This window comes from Rhinatrema bivittatum, chromosome 1 (genome assembly GCF_901001135.1).
Source record: "Rhinatrema bivittatum chromosome 1, aRhiBiv1.1, whole genome shotgun sequence".
Classification (NCBI taxonomy): Eukaryota; Metazoa; Chordata; class Amphibia; order Gymnophiona; family Rhinatrematidae; genus Rhinatrema; species Rhinatrema bivittatum.
The window spans coordinates 714229740-714252031 of NC_042615.1; the positions used below are offsets into that span (position 1 = coordinate 714229740).

Genomic DNA, 22292 nt, shown 5'->3' on the forward strand with positions numbered 1-22292 from the left:
TTAAGCAATACATATATCCACAATAGCTTTTCGAGGAGAATACTGAAGAGCTGAGCTTCCTGCATGGGTATATGTAGGCTGATGTCAGCTTTGAAATCTTACTCCGTCTCCCATCTGCTATCAGGAGCACACTATACCCATTGGTCCTGAGTCCATCTGTCTACACTAAGGAAAACGAAATTATCAGGTAAGTAATTTCTCCATTTTTACATTTTTCTTAAACTTTTTATTTCTAAGAATTTTGAAATAAAATAAATCAAGATCAAACTTGAAGGAAAAGTTAGACATGGATAACATTAAAGTAAAAAGAGGAAAAGATGAAAAAAATTCATCTAGTACAGACTAGTCCACTATTAAGTGGGGAGGGGATAACCTAGCTATTTAAAAGAAAACTTTTAAGTTACAGAGGAATAATGGCAGAAAGTACAAGCGCAATCTAATTAAAGCATGAATGAAGTTAGCTGACAAATGCACTTGGACCAAGGTGGAGTTGTCGCAACCTGCAGGGAGAAGCCCTGCAGGTCCCCACTGTTGGCTGGCAGAGCTGGCTATAGCAGAGGCCCAGCTGGAGCTTCACCTATACCAGCCCTCGTTCCCCCTTAGGTTGAACCCTTGAGTGCTGGGGCCAGCAGATCAAAGACATGGATCTCTGTTGACTAGGTGGAAGTCTGTGGAGATAGGCAAGTCAGGGGATGGGGCAGGCTAGATATAGGCATAGTTGGAGACTAGCAGTGGTTAAGGAGGGCAGTGTTCCGGCGCGGTTCAATTGTAGTCGAGAATCAGGTGGTGATCGATGGCAGGTAGAGTTCAGTTGTAGTCAAGTTTCAAACAAGCCAAAGTCAAAACCAGAGATCCGTCCAATGGAAGACTGGATGGATAGACAGGCAGGGAGGTGAGGAACATCGCAGGCGGGCAGGAGAAGAAACTGAAGAATTGAAGACAGATCACAGGACAAAGATGAAGAACTCAGAGAGAAGACCAGGGACTGCCAAGATAATGACCAGGAACATAGGAATGAGGACCAGAAACACAGGAATGAAGACCAGAACACACTGCTGAGGCGAGGATTGCAAGGGAAATGGGCTTTTTCTAGCCCAAAGCTCCTGATATTATCTGAGGGAGCCATGGGGGATTTCCCGATTCGGGCCTTTTAAGGAGAGGCAGATCAGGCATGTGCGCACCTAAGGGCAGCCATTGTCCTGTTCGGCAGCATCTCTCCTGCAGCACGACAGAACCAGTTGAAGTGCAGCAGCCTGCCGCGAGCTCTTCTGGGGGTCCTGCCCTTGCATCAGGAAGCTTCACAGCCAGCTCGGGGCTGGTGGTAAGGGCAGTGATCCGTGGGACTGCCCCATGGACCACCGAAAGCAACAACAAAGGAAAATGTTGCCTCTGATGAAGAAACCAATCCTAGTGAAGCTGATGAACTTGGCCAGGTGGGCGAGATCATAAAAAACATATTTCACTTCCGTTAATACATGTACTCCTATTTGTAATACATTTTTTCTCAATCAGGAGGAAATGCTTCCTCCTAATTTGAGTTGATCTAGCCACATCGAGGAACATAGAAGCTTTAAAATTATGAAACAAAACATTCCTTTTACAAAACTGCAATCTTAACAAATAATCCCCGCCAGAATCCACCGTCAGGTTAACTATTAATGTAGGAGATATACTTTCTTCATCGCTAGATTTTTCAAGAAAAGCATTCAAATTAGACAAATGTAATGAGGACTGTTCAGGCTGTATATTCTCACTCAGGTTTTATAAGGTAGCATATAATATATCCTTGAAACTGGTGAAAATACATTTTCTGACATATTAAGCACTTATGTTAAATATTTTTTAAACATATCTATCAAAGATAACAATATTTGACTTGGAAAATTATTAAGCCTGAGATTTTTCCATCTAACATCATTTTTCAATGCTTCCAAATTATTCTGAGGTCAATATTCAATAGGCCTTTTAATTGAGAATTTATCTGGCTAAAGATAGCCAGATAAGTTGTTTCATACATTCAGCTGGATAAATGTCTGGCTGAATATACCGGCTACATATAGCCAGATAACTTAAAAACCTAACCGATAATGTTTGAATTTAGCCAGTTAGGTTTCTAAGCTCTGCTAGAAATAAGTACGCTTTCTAGTGCTGGAATCATGAACTGAGTCTAGGTTACGCTTCCAGCACAGTTTTGACAGAGACTACACTGGACATTACCAGGAGCAGATAATTTCAGACCCTGCTCCCTGTAGGGTTTTTACAGATTCGGGGGGAGATGGAGGGAAGGTCTGGGGGAGGGGTGGTTATCATGATGGTGGGGTGTTGTGGTGGGAAGGCCTGACACAATCCTTCCAAATTTGGGGGAGGGAGGAGAAGGACCACAGTAGGAAACATTAATTTGATACATATAGGAGGTGATATGGGGTGGAGGGTTACAAGGCTGCTATGACTTCTTTGCTATTTGTTTGATGTGGGTGGGAGGAAATCAGGCTACAGGGCCCTGTACTTTTTTTTTTTTTTAACTTTCTTGGCACTACTTACCCAGATATCTTTTAATGATATCCAGATAAGTAGCAGTTATCTAGTCACACAAGGCCTGATAACTTTAGAACTGCTTTTAAGAAGGTCTAAAGTTATCCGGCTAATGTAGCCGGATATATGCGATATTCGGTATGCCTTTGAAATGCCTTTTTTTGATACAGCTAAATTATAGCTGTATAAGTGACTGAATATGCCACATTTGCCATTTAGTGCGTTATCCATCTAAATGGCTTTGAATATTGACCTCTCTGAGAATGTTTGTCCTTTCAGGAGTGTGTTATCCAAAGTCCTGCATTACTGAAACTTTTACATCTAAAAGTTCTACTTTCTGCTTTAACTCAGAAATTCCCTTCTCATTAATATGTACATCCTTGGTTAGGGTCTGAAGCTGGTGTAAAAAAGAAGATATCTGCATGGATAATGAAGCAATAGCTTCACATATTCCCTCTAGGATGACCACTTCAGGGCATGGAGTTAAGGGTTTAAAGGAAGAAATAAGAATATTTTGGCTCACCACAGCTGGCCCCATAGCGGCTTTTCAAAATGCCTCACATTGATAACCATGAGACTGCTCTTGATAACTTTCTCAGACAGTTTGGACAATGCCAGACAGCTCTCCTCCTAATAACACTCGGTCAACCACCCAAGAGAGTTCCATTCTTCCCTCAGCACAAATGATGTATTTATAATGTATTTATAATGTATTGCTCACCCCTTGTTTTATGTAAACCGACATGATACGAACTGCCGTGAATGCCGGTATAGAAAAACACAAATAAATAAATAAATAAATAAATGTCCAACTAGATGCTCCTGGTCTGTGCTTGCCTCCATCTTCCAACCACACATCACTCCAGGCTACTGGTGAGGTTCACTTGGCCCCAGAGAGAGAGAAGAAACCTCAGTGTTAGGAGAGCCATTGAGAGGGACCTCCATTCCAGAAACTCTGAGTGACGCACCATTGGATCCTGACATCTGTGCCTGGAGCCCCATATGCTGAACAAAAGAATCTATAGTACCCGGCCAAGGGAAAGAGGAAACTACCACAGAGTAGGTTCTAGTCTTCCTCTTACTCACCAAAGGGGGAAAAAAAGTAGGACAAAAACAAATGGAGCTCAACAGAAGTCCACCATCTTGGGTCCACCCCCTGCAAGCCAACCACTGTGATTATTTTTTATATGAAACTGCAGAAACTAATACATATTTTAAAACTGATAGCCCTGGAATTTCACTGTGATAGTCAGAATAGCCAGGGGATGCTGAGTTGCCCAGATGATCATGAAATAGTAAAAAAGATCTGGAATATACATAATTCTAGGAACGCCAAAATGTCATTAGCCAAGTAGCCCAATAAGCATCAATGCTCATTAATTACAAGTACAGTATACTCCACTTACTATACTACAAGAAGCAGAGCATTCATATAGGAAAGGGACTAAGTAGATGGACAAAGAAAAGAGACATCAACAGAGTCAAAAAGTGAGGCGACAGACTGGGGCTGGTAAATGTCACTTTGAATTCAGAGATCCATGCGTTCTCTGATTAAGTCTTATATCTTTTACATAAATATACCTTAGTTCAAGCATTTTAAACAGCTGCACATTTTTATTTTATTCTTAGCAAAAGCCTGAACTTGCTCATTAAATTGACTACCTCCATGGTTACCATTGTGAACCACAGGGTCTGGTACACATTTTCAACTAAGTTGGATTTCAAAGCATTATGCATTTGATGAGCAGTCAACAGAGTAGAAATAAATCTTTCTTCATCTTTTCTGAAAAAAAAATGCACAAGTTTGTCATATTACTTTGTAGTTACAAACACACCACTTCTCCAGCATTTATGTACAAGAAAAGCAGATTTATGAAAATAAAATACTTTAAAGAAATCCTTTAAAGATGCTTTGTAGTATTCTTGGATGGTATATTTGGAGACAAAAAATGTCATCAAGGAAATTGTTGTTTCCTGGGAGAGAGATAGTAGGAGCCCTTTACAAAGTGATAAAATAAATGTATTGAATATCTCTTTCAGTCCAGATAAAGTAAAAAAAAAAAAAATCTTAACCTCTTTGTGACCCAAGCTACAATCTAAAAAGATTGGAAAGAACAGACATTTGTTCTCTCTGGAGGTTAATTCAGTGCAATGGGGGAAATAGGCTGCAATACCTTACATACACTAGGGAAAGCAGCTGAATTACAAGTAGGGCAGTGTATACTGCTAGGTTATTATGTTTTTAAATCTTCCTGAACAAAATTAATGAACTGCTGCTGTATATATTCATGTGCATACAATAAAGCTAAATTATTGTACATATTGAGTATATATTTATTGCCAACCCACTATAATTCTGTGAGTATAATGTAGAACTGAAATTTCCCAATGTGGTAAGGCAATATTGTTTTTAGATTAGTATAGTATTAAAAAAAAAAAAAAAAAGAGTTACATATGGTAAATCTCTTATTTTTGTACCCCTGGGATAAAACCTTAGAAAATAAATTCAGGTATTATGGCCCATGTTACTAAAGTCTGCTATCATTGAGCATTGGTACTTAATAGTAGCCTAATCACCAATTTAGCATGGGTGAAAAGATGCAAAATATGCAGAGTGATAATGAGCTCATTAAGTCTTATAACCCTATGCACAAAGAGTTGCTAAATTAAATGATGCTGTTTGGTCTAAGTAAATTTAGCATCTGCTGGCAGAGCCAGTATACAGACATTTAACATAAGAACATAAGAACATGCCATACTGGGTAAGACCAAGGGTCCACAAAGCCCAGCATCCTGTTTCCAACAGTGGTCAATCCAGGCCATAAGAACCTGGCAAGTACCCAAAAACTAAGTCTATCCCATACTACTGTTGCTAATAATAGCAGTTAGGGATGTGCATTCGTTTTGAACGAATGTGCAATCTGCAACGTATAGGTCCCTATACGTTGCATTCGTAGGTCCGCGAAATGCATGGCGAACCCCTACGAATGCAACATATCATACGTTTCCATTCTTTTGGTTCGCGCCATGGTATTTTAGAAATAGAAGGCCATATGAGGCGGATTGGCCTATCGGGGGATTGGGCTTCCCCCCGTGGGCTGGACTAGCGAATCATGTGGCCTCCTCTGCTACGGGCCATTGGCACAGGGCCAAAGAAATTAAGAGACTAGGCCGGCAGGGCTGAAGAAAAGAAGATGGCCACTGCCAGCTGCTGCCGCTGGAGAAATGAAGACCAGCGCAGTCAGCCGCTGACGGAGAGCAGGCCAGCGGGGCCAAAGAAAACAAGATCGGCGCAGCCCGAGACTAGGCTGAAGAAAAGAAGATGGCCGCCGCCACCGGAGAAATGCTTCTGTGTATCAGGCCGATTCAGTAAAGTCCACGGGAGAGCGGACGAATGCCGGCTCTCCCGGCGTGCACACAGGCCACTCGCCGGTGCGCGCGATTCAGTATTCAAATTAGGTGGTGTGGTAGAAACAGGCAAAAGGAGGCGCTAGGGACACTAGCGCGTCCATAGCGCCTCCTTTTAGCCTGGAGCGGCGGCTGTCAGCGGGTTTGACAGCCGACGCTCAATTTTGCCGGCATCGGTTCTCGAGACCGCTGACAGCCATGGGCTCGGAAATCGGATGCCGGCAAAATTGAGCGTCCGGTTTTCGACCCGACAGCCACCGGCCCATTTTAAATTTTTTTTCTTTTTTTTTTTTTTTTTTTTACTTTTTTTACCCTTCGGGACCTCCGACTTAATATCACCATGATATTAAGTCAGAGGGTGCATAGAAAAGCAGTTTTTACTGCTTTGCTGTGCACTTTCCCAGTGCCGGCAGAAACTAGCGCCTACCTTTGGGTAGGCATTAATTTCTTAAAGTAAAATGTGCGGCTTGGCTGCACATTTTACTTTCTGTATCGCGCAGGCATACCTAATAGGGCCATCAACATGCATTTAGGTGCGCTATTAGGTGCGCTATTAGGTGCCGCGGGTTGGACGTGCGTTTTCCGCCCCTTACTGAATAAGGGGTAAGGGAAAACGTACTGTACTGTATCGGCCTGTATGTGAGAAAGGACTGGTGCTTCTGTGTATGTGTGGTGTGTATGTGAGAAAGGAATGGTGCTTCTCTATGTGTGTGTATGTGGTGTGTATGTGAGAAAGCAATGGTGCTTCTGTGTATGTGAAAAAGGAATGGTGCTTCTCTATGTGTGTGTATGTGGTGTGTATGTGAGAAAGGAATGGTGCTTCTGTTTGTGAGACAGGGAAGGTGCTTCATGTATGTGAGATAGGGAGGGTGCTTCTGTATGTGTGTGGTATATATGTGAGTTAGAGAGGGTGCTTGTTTGTGTCAATGTGTGTGTGTGAGAGAGAGATGGAGCATGTTTTTGGATGGCTTGTGGCTGTGAGAGAGGGCATGTGTGTGATTGAGCCTGTTTGTAAGTGAGATAGAACATGTGTGTGATTGAAAGCCTGTGTGTAAGTAAGAGAGAGCGAGAGCATTGTGTGATTGAGAGAGAATGGCCAGAGAGGTGACATGTGTATGTGTGAGAAAGACTGATCAGGGAGATGACTGGTATGTGTATGTGAGAGAGAGAGAGAGAGAGAGAGACTGGTTGGGGAGATAAGAACATAAGAAAATGCCATACTGGGTCAGACCAAGGGTCCATCAAGTCCAGCATCCTGTTTCCAACAGTGGCCAATCCAGGCCATAAGAACCTGGCAAGTACCCAAAAACTAAGTCTATTCCATGTTACCATTGCTAATGGCAGTGGCTATTCTCTAAGTGAACTTAATAGCAGTTAATGGACTTCTCCTCCAAGAACTTATCCAATCCTTTTTTAAACACAGCTATACTAACTGCACTAACCACATCCTCTGGCAACAAATTCCAGAGTTTAATTGTGCGTTAAGTGAAAAAGAACTTTCTCCGATTAGTTTTAAATGTGCCCCATGCTAACTTCATGGAGTGCCCCCTAGTCTTTCTATTATCCGAAAGAGTAAATAACCGATTCACATCTACCCGTTCTAGACCTCTCATGATTTTAAACATCTCTATCATATCCCCCCTCAGCCGTCTCTTCTCTAAGCTGAAAAGTCCTAATCTCTTTAGTCTTTCCTTATAAGGGAGCTGTTCCATTCCCTTTATCATTTTGGTCGCCCTTCTCTGTACCTTCTCCATTGCAACTATATCTTTTTTGAGATGCGGCGACCAGAATTGTACACAGTATTCAAGGTGTGGTCTCACCATGGAGCGATACAGAGGCATTATGACATTTTCGGTTTTATTCACCATTCCCTTTCTAATAATTCCCAACATTCTGTTTGCTTTTTTGACTGCCGCAGCACACTGAACTGACGATTTAATGTATTATCCACTATGATGCCTAGATCTCTTTCTTGGGTGGTAGTTCCTAATAGGGATGTGAATCGTTTTTTGACGATTTAAAATATCGTCCGATATATTTTAAATCGTCAAAAATCGTTAGGGCCATGATACAATACCAATTCCCCCGATTTATCGTCAAAAAATCGTAAATCGGGGGAAGGGGGAGGGCAGGAAAACCGGCACACTAAAACCCCCTAAAACCCACCCCGACCCTTTAAATTAAATCCCCCATCCTCCCCCACCCTCCCGAACCCCCCCAAATGCCTTAAATTACCTGGGGGTCCAGCGGCGGTCCGGAAGGCCTCCTGCAATTGAATCGTGTTGTCTTCAGCCGGCGCCATTCTGCGCCGCCATTTTGCAAAATGGCGGCGCAAATGGCGGCGGCCATAGACCAACACGATTCGACTGCAGGAGGTCGTTCCGGACCCCCGCTGGACTTTTGGCAAGTCTTGTGGGGGTCAGGAGGCCCCCCAAAGCTGGCCAAATGTCCCTGGGGGTCCAGCGGGGGTCCGGGAGCGATTTCCTGCCGCGAATCATTTTCCGTACGGAAAATGGCGCCGGCAGGAGATCGACTGCAGGAGGTCGTTCAGCCAGCGGAGCAGGAGCCATTGCGAGTCTCTCACAACAATTTCTGACTGAAAGGTCATATATTTCAAAACATATTTTCTCCCATCGGGATCTCTCGGGGTTCTCTACCAGCTGGTGAGTACCTCTGCTCATATTTTACTCTTAGAATAAAATTATTTTTTCTCAAGAATTCTCATTTTTTCTCATCGACGGCTGTCGATCAAAAATGTCTACGGGCTTCAAAAAATGCCCTATATGTAACCGGACAATGTCCATCACTGACCCACACCTCGAGTGTGTGATGTGCTTCCGTGAAAAACACGACGTTAACACCTGTCCAAAATGCACGGAGATGACAGTAAAAGGAAGAAAAGCTCGTCAAGAGAAAATGGAACATTTGTTCCACCTTCAACTCCTTCCATCTCCCTCAACGACATCGAAATCGTCTCCGGCCGGAGCTACTAAACGGGTCTTACTCATAAAACATCGCCCGGGAGAATCGGGGGACCATCCTTCCCCGGCATCATCTACGGCATCGCTGAAGTCCATCGATCAACACAAGACAAAACATCGTCATCAACACCGCTGTCCATCGACGTCTGAGTCTTCTCTTCCCCCGGAAGAATCGACGGCAAAACGGCCACGGAGCCAAGATACCTCGGTTCCTACCACGCCTGGGCCTGTTTCTCAGGAACCATCAACACCAGAGCATCCACGGGCTCTGTGCAGGATCTACCATCACAGCCTCCGCCACCGCGTACAACTGCTCTGACTCCATCAGTTGTAACACCGGAATTGTCTGCCCTTATCAGACAGGCGGTCATTCTGGCTCTTCAGGAACAACAAGCAACTCCAGCGTTCCCGCCGATGCCGGTGACCGCAGCACCGATGCCGGTAAACTTACCAATGCCGGTGTCGATGCCGGTGCCAGGCTCGAATTCGATGCCCGCACCGAGGTTGATTACAGCGTCGACGTCGATCTACGCACAGATACCGACAGGTTCATCGAGGCCAATCTCGATGCCAGCACCGTTAACCTCTTCAACACCATTGCTAGCACTTCCATTGATACCTGCATCGATACCGACTACCATGCCATCGATGCAGCCACTACCAGAAGCTCCAGAACAACATGATTTGGCATTTTTTCAACGTCTCTTGAAAAGATACCAAGATGTCATCGATACCCTTCCACCAAAAACATTAGAGGACACTTCTCCAGTAATTCCATCAGATGATCCACAACCAGGACCTTCGGGCCTTCATCTTCCACCCAGATCTTCCCCGCTTTCTCCATACAGGGATGATCCGGATGACACCTGGGACGATGATCATACTGATACATCCTCTGAGGACTTCATGTAGGAGCCTTCACCTCCAGAACAAAGAAAAAAGTTCCCACCAGAGGATTTGTCATTTTCCACCTTCATACAAGAGATGGCAGATACCATCCCCTTTAAATTGGTTGCAGAAGAGGATACAAGGCAACAAACTTTGGAAGTATTTCAGTTTGTTGACCCACCAAAACAAGTTTTAGCTATCCCAATACATGAGGTACTTCTGGATCTCCAGCATTATATCTGGGAGCACCCATGTTCTGTCTCTGCTGTCAACAAATGAGTAGACACCACATACTTAGTGCAGGCTGCTCCGGGATATCAAAAATCACAGTTACCACATCAATCCGTGGTAGTGGAATCTGCACAGAAGAAATCCAAACGTATTCGTCCACATTCTTCAACCCCCCAGGAAAAATAACAGCTTTCTCGATTCCCTGGGTAGGAAGGTGTATCAAGGGGCTATCCTAAATGCCAAAATTTCCTTTTATCAACTTTACATGACACAGTATCAGAGGAATCTGTGGAAGCAGATGGAGGAATTCACCACATCTTTACCATCACAATTTCAGGAAGCAGCACAGGCCGTAATTCATAAAGGCCTAGAGGCCGGGAAACATGAAGTCAGGGCGGCCTACGATAGTTTCGAGATGGCTTCCAGAACAGCAGCTGCTGGGATTAGCGCTCGACAATGGGCATGGCTTAAGGCCTCTGACCTTAGGCCTGAGGTCCAAGTCAAACTTGTTGACTTGCCATATGTTGGGATAACCTTTTTGGTTCAAAGGTCCAGGATGCTGTGCAACAACTAAAAGAATATACAGAGACCTTACGTCTGTTTTCACAGGTCCCACAAGAAACCTCTACACAGCCTCCTCGTCGTCCTCCCAGGAGAGAACCCAGACGCTCATACTACCGGCAAAGACGGTACTACCCCCAAGCATCCAGGGGCAGGTCCACTAGGCCGCAACAACGTTCCCAAGCCAGACAACTGAGAACTACTCGCCCGCAACCTCCTCCATAGACAGGGCCAGCTGTCGGTTTTTGAAACACAAACCAGAGAACAAAAGCACCTCCTAAATCCTCGACCAGACCTTCCAGTAGGAGGCAGAATATCCTATTTTCACGATCATTGGCTAAGAATTTCATCAGACCAATGGGTACTCTCCATAGTCTCTCGAGGTTACAAACTCAATTTCCTCTCAATTCCACCAGAATCTCCACCGAGATTTTCTCTACAGGAAAAGTCTCAGCTAATCAATCTACAAGCAGAATTATCCATCCTTCTGCGAGCCAGGGCTGTAGAGCTAGTGCCCCGGACTCAGCAGGGCAGAGGATTCTACTCCCGTTATTTCCTCATTCCAAAGAAAACCGGAGGCCTACGTCCCATCCTAGACCTCAGAAATCTCAACAAATTTCTGAAGAAAGAAAAGTTCAGGATGGTTTCTCTAGGCACCATGCTTCCACTTCTTCAAACAGGAGATTGGCTTTGTTCTCTGGATCTTCAAGACGCTTACACTCACATTCCAATATTCCCTCCTCATCGGAAATACCTCCGCTTCATGGTGGGGCATCAACATTTCCAGTACAGAGTTCTGCCATTCGGACTAACCTTTGCTCCCAGAGTATTCACAAAATGTCTAGCAGTAATAGCAGGACACTTGCACAAACAAAGTGTCCATGTCTTTCCATATCTAGACGACTGGCTCATCAGAAGTCACTCTCAACAGGGAGCTCTCACTTCTCTCAGTCGAACGATTTCCCTACTTCACTCCATGGGTTTTCTCATCAACTATCAAAAATCCCACCTTACTCCATCTCACCTACTTCAATTCATAGGTGCAGACTTGAACCCTATCCTATCAAGAGCCTTTCTACCCGAAAATCGGGCAAAGACACTTTCACTCAAGAAGACACACACAAAAAGAAGCGACAGCTCATCAGTTTCTAACCTTACTAGGTCATATGGCCTCCACAGTTCATGTCACTCCTATGGCACGGCTCGCCATGAGGGTTAGCCAATGGACTCTAAGATCACAATGGATCCAAGCCATTCAACCACTACATTATCCAATTCAAGTAACCCACCAGCTACGTTCATCTCTACTCTGGTGGGCAAACATGGACAACTTGCGCAAGGGCCTACCCTTCCAGCAATCAGTCCCACAGATAACTCTAACTACAGATGCATCCACCTTGGGTTGGGGAGCTCACATAGACAATCTCCAAACCCAAGGGACGGACAAAACTCGAAACAACATTTCAAATCAATTTCCTAGAACTTCGAGCTATAAGTTATGCGCTGCATGCATTCAAGGACTGCCTTTCACACAAGACTATTCTGATCCAAACTGACAACACAGTAGCCATGTGGTACATCAACAAACAGGGAGTCACGGGCTCGAATCTCCTTTGTTAAGAAGCTGCACAGATTTGGGCCTGGGCCCTAACACACTCAATGTTTCTCCGGGCCACTTAGCTGGCAGGCATCCAAAATGTACTAGCGGATCGACTCAGTCATCAATTCCAACCACACGAATGGTCACTGGATCCCTCAGTAGCGACCAGGATCTTTCAATGTTGGGGTCAATCGACAATAGACCTCTTTGCATCACACCTGAATCACAAAGTGGACAACTTCTGTTCTTTACACAAACAGAAAAACCAGCCAACCAAGGACGCCTTTGCTCGCCCTTGGACCTCAGGCCTATTATACGCGTATCCTCTGATACCACTCATAACCAAAACCTTAGTGAAGCTACAACAGGACAAGGGGTCCATGATACTCATAGCCCCGTATTGGCCTTGACAAGTATGGTTTCCCAAACTTCTAAACCTCTCAGTCAGGGATCCAATTCGTCTGGGTGTAGCTCCCCATTTCATATCTCAGAATAAGGGTCGGTTGCGCCATCCCAACCTTCAATCCCTATCCCTGACAGCATGGATGTTGAAAACTTGATCTCACAACCACTCAATCTTTCCACCAATGTATCTCAAATGCTTCTAGCTTCACGTAAACCTTCAACACAAAAGAACTATTCTTCAAAATGGAAAAGGTTTAGTTTGTGGTGCACACAAAAGAGTATTGATCCTTTCTCCTGCTCCACAACTTCTCTACTAGAATACTTGTACCATCTTTCAGACTCTGGTCTCCAGACGTCATCTGTACGGGTACATTTAAGTGCAATCACAACTTACCATAACAAGATGGGAGATGCACCTATTTCCACGCAACCTCTCGTTAGTAGATTTATGAGAGGTTTAACTCACCTTAAACCACCAATTCGTCCACCCGTAACGGAATGGGACCTGAATTTGGTTTGAACAAGACTCATGCATTCTCCTTTTGAACCCATAGATTCCTGTGATCTTAAATTTCTCACATGGAAAACTATCTTTCTCATAGCCATTACATCAGCTACAAGGGTTAGTGAGTTACAAGCACTTGTCACGTACTCACCCTATACAAAATTCCTACATGACAGAGTGGTTCTCCGTACACATCCAAAATTCCTTCCCAAGGTAGTTACGGAATTCCACTTGAACCAATCCATAGTTTTACCCACATTCTTTCCAAGACCTCATTCCCATCAAGGAGAAAGAGTCTTACACACCTTGGACTGTAAACGTGCGCTAGCATTTTACTTAAACTGCACTGCAGTCCACAGGAAATCCACTCAGCTCTTTGTATCTTATGATCCAAACAAACCGGGTAAAGCAGTGGGTAAACATACTCTATCCAGCTGGTTAGCAGGCCTTCCTCTCCAAGGGCGAGTAAAGGCACATTCAGTAAGAACAATGTCAACCTCAGTAGCACACTATCGTTCAGTGCCAATTCTTGACATATGTAAAGCAGCAACATGGAGTTCTTTTCACACCTTTGCAGCTCATTGCTGTTTGGACAAACAGGGACGACAAGATTCAGCTTATGGACAATCTGTCTTAAAGAACTTGTTTCTAGTTTAATCCCAACTCCTTCTACATCCAACCTGCTGTGATCTTCGGCTGACTCATTTTCACCAACAATACTTCACTGTTGCTTCAATACACAATGACTCAGCCTCTAGCTTGCTAATCACCCACATGTGAGGACTAGCATCCTGCTAGTCCTGGGATAAAGCAAAATTGCTTACCTTGTAATAGGTGTTATCCCAGGACAGCAGGATGTAGTCCTCACAAAACCCACCCGCCACCCCACGGAGTTGGGTATGTTACCTTTTATTATTTTATTTTTGCTAAAGCTTATTGCTACATACGAGACTGAAGAAAGACCCCTGTGGCAGAGAATATCATGGCATGCTGGGCATGCTCAGTGGGCTCAGAGTGCCAGTCAAAAGTTTCTAGAAACTTTGACAGAAAGTTTTCCCGCACTAGGGCTCCGTCAGTAACGTCACCCATATGTGAGGACTAGCATCCTGCTTGTCCTGGGATAACACCTATTACATGGTAAGCAATTTTGCTTTACTTCCTCTACAATTAGTTCAAAACGCTGCTGCTCGCATTCTCATAAGTGCAAAATACGAGATCACAAAACTCCTGCCCTTTGCTCATTACACTGGCTTCCTATATCACTGCGAATATTGTATAAAATCCTTACAATTATTCACAACCTTATACATAAGAAATCCGCAATTTGGTTATGCTCCAGTCGAAGCATGTATCAACCTGCAAGGCACCTCCATTCTATGAATAAAAGTCTTCTCGAGGTCCTTTCAGTCAAACTGGCCAGACTTGATCTTACTAGAAAGCATGCCTTTTCGGTTGCAGGCCCTATTCTCTGGAACTCTATACCTGATTCCCTTAGGCTAATACCTAACTTCAAGGAGTTTAAGAAAAATCTGAAAACCTGTTTATATTCCATCTCTTTTAAACAGTCAGTGCCTGACTGATTTCAACTATATTACACCCTTGAGACATCATGCTGCTACTGTCTCTCACTTCTGTTCTGTTATGACATGTTGATTTTATTTTAATTTAATATATCTACATTGGTTTTATGTCTTGTATTATGTATGTCATTATGTAAACCATTTCAACCTAACCCCATTGTAGAGTGTGGTATATAAAAATTATTCAAATAAATTTCAAAATAAATAAATACAGGCAGAGAGAGACTCAGAACTGGGGAAAATATCTGAAGTAGCTGATGAAGAATAGCACAAAAAGGTGATTAAAAAAGCACACACACCTACACCACTCCTACACATACATTTATTTATTTAAATATTTATAAAATTCCTATTACATTCTAGCCAGTTTATATAAAAACACTCAGCAAAAAACAAACAGCAAAAATATAAATATAAATAATAAAAACAAAGAATAATAAATTCAACTATAAACATTAAAAACATAATACATAAGAAACATAACAATTAAAACACAACCTGCAAAATTTTAGCAGTCATAAAATACCGCTATGATGCCTTGCATTGTCCACTATTGAACCCTAAAAACCACTAGAGATTAAAAGCTTGTTTAAATATAATGGCTTTTAGCATTTTCTTGGTAGTAATTACATCACCTTTTAATGCTTGTGGCAATGCATTCCATAAGGGGGAGCCTTGTACATAAAACAAATACTCTCGCGATTCATAAAGTCATATGATCTTAAAGGAAGGAACATTCAAAGGGCTGTTTGAAAGCCGAAGTGAAACTTGGTGGGATTAAACCATTTATTCCCTTGAATACAAGCATAATGATGATTTTAAATTTCACCCTCCAAATTACTGGTACCCAATGATTCTTAATCAACATAGGAGCAATATGCTGATATAAAGGCACCCCAGATATAATTCATGCAGGAGAGGTCTGTATGTACTGTAGAGCTCACATTGTAGAGTAAGGGAGGCTGAGATATAGTGTGTTACAGTAATCAATAAATGAGATCATCATTGAATGAACCATAGTTTTTAAACATTTTCACTAAGATAAGGATGCAATCTCTGCAATATCTATAGTTTGAAGAAAGAGTTTTTCACCACTTGCTTTATATGGAGATGGAGTGACAATTTGGTATCCATCAATACCCACAAGTTCAAAACCTGTTTAGAGATGACTATACTAACTCCTTCCACCAAAATGTTATTGGGCATCTCTTTAGCGGATCTCTTGTCAAATGCAGATTCTCCATTTTAATCATATTCAATGATAGTTTATTATCAATCAACCTTTCAGAGTAGTTAAGAAATCAACAATTCTATTTATGTCAAGAATTGGCTCTACGGGATCCTTCAATGGGTATAGAAAAGTGGATATTGTCTGCAAATATACGATACCCCACATCCAACCCAGCTATTATCTGACAAATTGGGGCAATATAAGCATTACAAAAGTGAGGCTGATAGTGTAGATCCCTTGAATTCACTTGTATTCAAACTAAAAGTAGTCAATATCTCTCCTCCGATCACTATCCTCTGGGTTCTTCCTGTTAGGAATGACTCAAACCACTTACAATGGTGTTTCCAATTCCAATATCTTTCAAACGTTTTAGCAAAATGCTATGATCTACGGTGTCAAAGGTTGTGATTATTATTAAATCCAAAAGTATCAGCAAAACTTCAGTACCCCTATCAAATCCCCATCTGAAGATGTCAGCCCCTCATACACACATTCAAATGCACCTTCCACAGATACTTGCACATTCCTACACTCCTACACATACTCCCACATACACATATTTATTTTTAATTGGCTTTATTGCTGTCTTTTTAAATTAAAAAATCCACCTAAGATAGGGTACAACATATTAAATTCGTAACATTTAAACAAAGACCAAGAGATACAGCAGCCTAACAATTCTAGTCTCTCTCTCATGCATACATACACACACACCTATTTCCAGCACACCTATTTGCACCTCCACCTCCCGTAGAGACAGTAAACCCCTTCTCCAGGGTGTCCCCCAAGGATCCTCCTTATCCTCCACCCTCTTTAACATATATCTCCTTCCCCTCTGCTATCTACTTTCTAACCTCAGTCTTAATTTCTTCATGTATGCTGATGATGTACAGATCCTCATCCCCATGCAAAAAACCCTCCAAAAAACTCTAAACTTCTGGGAATCCTGTCTTGCCTCCATTAACTCTCTCTTAGACAGCCTCCAACTCGCTCTTAACACAGCAAAAACTGAAATCATCCTCATCTCCAACAAACCCGAGTTTACCTCACAGGTCACTACTAAAACTACCCCCACAACTCTCCCCCTCCTGCCATCTGTAAGAGACCTAGGTGTTGTATTAGACAAACACCTTAATTTTCAACCACACATCAAATCCCTTCTAAAAGCCGGCTTCTATAAACTCCACATCCTCAAAAAACTCAAACCCCTTCTCCACCTTCAAGACTTTCGCCTTGTATTGCAGTCCACAATCCTATCAAAATTGGACTACTGCAATTCACTCCTCCTAGGCCTGCCACACTTCTCCTAGGCCTGCCACAATTAAACCACTACAAATCCTGCAGAACTCCATGGCACGTATCATCACAGACACTCGTAAGAGAGAACACATTACACCCATTTTTAAAAGAACTGCATTGGCTCCCCATCCCTTTCCGTATAAAATACAAAACCCTTACAATACTCCATAACGTGCTTCACAAAAACGACCACGAATGGCTCAAGGAAACACCACGTTTCCATACATCCAATCGTCCATCCAGAGCCTCCACAGCGGGCACTTTACACATCCCACCCCTCAAAATAGCACACCACTCAACCACTAGAGAGAGAGCCTTTACCATAGCCGGCCCCTCCCTCTGGAATTCTCTTCCCACGTATCTCCGCCTTGAACCATCCTTACCCAACTTCAAAAAAGGCATCAAAACCTGGCTCTTCTTACAAGCATACCCTGACTCCAATCAGACCTAAACCCCTACCACTGCCACATCCCCTTCCCTTACCCTATTAATCTGTTGATGCATCATATGGAATTGCTGATTTTGTAAATTTGTTAATTTTTATACTCAGTTTTTAACACAGTTCCTATCAATTTCTCTCTCTCCTAACACTTCACTACCTTTCTCCTTCCCGCAACTTCTGCGCTTGCTGTCACCTGGCCCCCATCCTCTCCTTTTTCCTTTCCTACTCCACCTCCCCCCTCCCTGTTATTTGTAATTTCCTCTTCCGCCTTTCCAATGTTGATTGTGAACCGGCATGATATGTCCTATGAATGTCGGTATATTTTAAAAGCATTTAAATAAATAAAATAAAAATAAATAAACATAAATAAACATAAATGACGCAGCTTCTCAATTCACTGCTCCTTCCCCATGCACACACACCCCAACCACATCTCTGCAACCATATCCCACAAAAAAATTCATCCCATAACTCCTGCTTACACACACAACCCTGCCACACATTACCTCCCCTACAGAACCTACACACACAAACCTACCCAAACACAAACATCCATCCCCCAACACACACCCCATCATCTACACCTACCCACTTACACCTCTGCACACACACACAGACACATATACACCCAAACATTCCTATTCATACAACCCCTCCACGTGCATTCAGCTTGCACATGACTGCCACACACATTCATGCACAGCCCTCACACACTCCCTCACAACCATATGTGCTACCCTCAAATAGCTATGCCACCACAGTTCACATACACATACAACCCCTTCACAAACCCATCCCACCCACAAAACCCCCCTACCCACTTAAAAACACACACCCTACAATCCATCCCCTCAGATGTACCCCACTCACACACTCACAAAAAATAGCCCTATACCTCCCGCATAATAAACGTCGCCACATCCCCAAGCACACACCTCCACACCCACACAGACATCTCCTCGCACACATCCCACCCCAGCTATACCCTTCCATATACCCATTCTCCCAAACACATTCCTACAAAAAACCTCCCCACAGCCACATTTACCCCTTCTGCAAACCTATGCTGGAAAGTATTCTCAAAGCATGCTTTCTCTGCTTGTTAGATCTTGTGAATATATTGCATCAATATGGTATTTATTTTCACATTCTTGTTTTACTCAGTGAGATTCCTTTTAGGATATACCAAAGAAATGGATGAGCTGGGTTACTCTTGGAAAAGATTTGGACCTGGTTCTTTCTTTAGCCTACAGGAGAATTGCATTCTACTAGAAGGAGCAGAGAAGGCCAGCCAAAGAAGAATAACTGAAACATTTTAAGTATTATCCCAAAAGAGAGAGTGTTTATTTACATAGAAAGTATGTAACAAAGTTTTTAAAAGCATAGAATTCCTGGCTGATTTGTTTAAGATGAGTTAAAGGTTTATTGGTTTACATGATATGTACTCTATGTTATGGGAGTCTCTGTTTAGTGGACCCTTGTTTAGTGGACCCTTGGGCCGACCTGCTGGAGACAGGGAAAGATGATCAAAGTCTCTAGTGAGTAGCAGGCCGGGAGGCAGATGTTCAGGCAGGACGTAGATGCTCTTCACCCTGGAAGCTGGTACTCCCCCGGGAGGAGCCCGTATGAGCCCGGCCGCTGGGACATAGGTGGTTTGTGGATCAGGACAGGTAACTGGAACCAGACTAAGACAGTAGCAATACTGTAACTGGGTTCGAGTTCTGGAACCAGACAGGAACTGTAGTGAGACTCGGGTACTGGAACCAGGCAGGAACAGCAGCAGGCATCAAGTACTGGGACCAGGCAGGGGCTGTAGCAGGATTCAGGTACTGGAACCAGGCAAGAACTGTAGCAGGCGGACTGGAGCCAACCGGGTACTGTAGCAGGCTGGCAGGAACCAATCCGGTACTGAGCAGGCAGGCACGAACCAGCAGGTACTGTAGCAAGCAAGCAGAAACCAGCAGGTACTGTAGCAAGAGAGCATGCACCAGCAGGTACTGTAGCAAGTGAGCAGGAACCATCAGGTACTGTAGCAAGCAAGCATGAACCAGCAGGTTCTGTAGCAAGTGAGCAGGAACCAGCAGGTACTGTAGCAAGTAAGCAGGAACCAAGCAGGTACTGTAGCAGGAACGGAGCGACAAAGCAAAGCGAGTCACTCCGGGCACAGCGCAACAGGAAACCGGGAGGCTAACCCGTTGCAAGGCGAAGACTGGATGGCCGCGGCCAGCTTATCAAGGCCGCGGCATCTGACGTCAGAAGTTGGGCGGAATCACCACTGGCGGGAAACGGCCTAGAAAAGCGCCCAAGTGGAGTGTGCCTAGGAGCCGGGCGTCCATGGGAGGGCTTGCAGCGGCACAGCCCCAGCGGGGACGCCGCCAACCAGGCCGCAAGCCAGGCCTCTGGAAGCGGGAGCAGGTCCGGGAACCCGGAGGTAAGGGCCTGGCCGAGGTGCTCGCGGCCAGAACCGCAACACTCTAGATTAATTTACAGGATTTGTTGCTGGAATAAGTAGATGTTCGCTCTGTATGTAAATGAAGAGACTTGTTTTCTTAATTGTTCATTTGTTTTGCAATTTTTGTAATGTTAAAAAGTAATAGAGATTTGAATTAAAAAAAAATAAAATAAAAGGCCTTCATATCCTTTCCTACCTCCTAGCACTCTCTAAATGCTAATCTCAAAAGCTATCCCCTCACACCCCTGACTCATTATTGTCTTCAACCCCTGCAGAATGATAATTCAGCACTCCAGTTTCCCAGTCTTCACCATCAGGACGGAATGCATACACTTCCTGCTAGCTCTGTCACTGCTTTCCAAATGGTGTTTCACAGTGCATCAAGTCATGCAGCATGATCCATTGTAAAGCACTGTTAGGTGGTCCCACTTAGTGATTACTGGTTGTAATTAGTTACATTTTGGAGAACTGGGAGGTTTGTGAATGGCCCCAGATGTTCTTTCTTTTGGTATTGAGGGTTGGGAAATGAATGGGAGGTATCAGAGGTTACTTTGATGTCTTCAGGAGACTGGGTGGTGGATCAGGGAGTTCATAGGAGGCTTTGATGTTTTTCGGATGGGGTAGGAATCCAAAGATATTTTCTCATGGCATTGGCTCATGGGAGGGAGGAATCCCCTGTGCTAATAGGCCCTTGCATTTTGGGCTGGTTAGCATGGGGGATTTAAAGAAAGAGTATGCACATGATAAAAGGCCCATGCTCCCTTTAGTTCAGGCCTTTCTCCCAGGACAAACAGGATGGTAGTCCTCACATGTGGGTGATGTCACTAGACAGAGCCCTATCACGGAAAACGTTCTGTCAAAGTTTCTAGAACTTTTGACTGGCACACTGAGCATGCCCAACATGCCATGATCCCTCGAGCCACAGGGGTCTCCCTTCAGTCTCTTTTTTTCCGTGCTGCAGTTTGCCTCATGGTTAGGAGCTCTGTGAGATTTCTCACAATTCTCCTCACGGAAAAATCTAACAAATTCCTTCAGAAAAATATTCCCTCATAGGGTTCTCCCATCGGGATATATTTTCCTTTGTTCGGTGAGTAAAATCACTGTTCCTGGTCAGTACCGCTCCCACCGTTTTCTCAGTGTCCGCAGGCTGTCGACAGTCTTTGGGCCTCAACCTTTGCTATTATGGCAACAGATTTCAGGAAATGTGCCGAGTGCCCCCCGAACCATGTCGATTACAACCCACACGATGTTTGTGTACTGTGCCTCTGTTCAGCACACGATATCTCAACTTGTCCAAAATGTGCCCAGATGACTCCAAAAGGTAGATGGGCTCGCCTTGAAAAGATAGAAACCCTGTTTAAAATCCTACTGGTTCCATCGATGTCTACCCAATCATCACCGGCAGGGGCATCGAACAAATTGATCATAAAACCCCACCGGAAACATCAAGGTAGTGGTGACCGTCCGTCACTGACTCAATCCAAGCCATCGACAACATCTACCTTGGCACTGGGGAAAGACTGGGCCACACACCGAGGAAAACATTGACACTGGCACCGATGGTTTAAAGATTTGATATGTTGTGTCTTGGAACGAGTACATGTTAACATCAGAGGTGGCAATAAAGAGAGGATATTGTTACAACAGGAGTTACGATGAATTTACAAGTTGCATAGTTTAGCACTGTATGGCTTAAATTCAGAAATGGAATGGTTTCCATTTTTTTGCAAGAAGAGTATAATGTTTTGGATTTATTGCAGAATTTCATCATTACGGTGTGTATATTTTTTTAAATTATTTTTTCTTTTTTGAATAATAGAAAAGATTTTTTTAAATGATGTAAATCGATGACGGTCTAGGTTTAAATTTGAATACCAAGCTTGCAGAAAAATACAATGTAGGTACAAATGTTTTTTCAAACCACCTTTCTTTGATTTGATTGGCTGATTTAGATTATAAAAACAATGTGCATGCACCAGCGTTCTAGCCAAGATATCGCCATTAGCGGTGGAACCACAGCAGAGAAAATATGAGTGTGGACAATTGAACCATTAATATGGTAAAATTGGAGGCATGTTTTGTTTTTTTTTTTAAGTTGAGATATTTTTGTATTTTGTTGAATGTTGATGGCATTGCTTTCTTTTTTGTAGTTATTGCCTTGAAACAGTTTAAGTGTG

At 43.5% G+C, this 22292-nt stretch overlaps 1 long non-coding RNA gene across 1 annotated transcript in view; it reads left to right on the forward strand.

Moving 5' to 3' along the window:
• The window catches only part of LOC115075757, a 57660-nt gene extending 38390 nt beyond the window's left edge, over positions 1–19270 (forward strand). The window contains exon 3 of the long non-coding RNA XR_003852594.1: positions 18828–19270. This is a non-coding gene — a long non-coding RNA (uncharacterized LOC115075757). The remainder of the gene's footprint in view (positions 1–18827) is intronic.
• The last annotated feature ends 3022 nt before the right edge of the window (positions 19271–22292 follow it).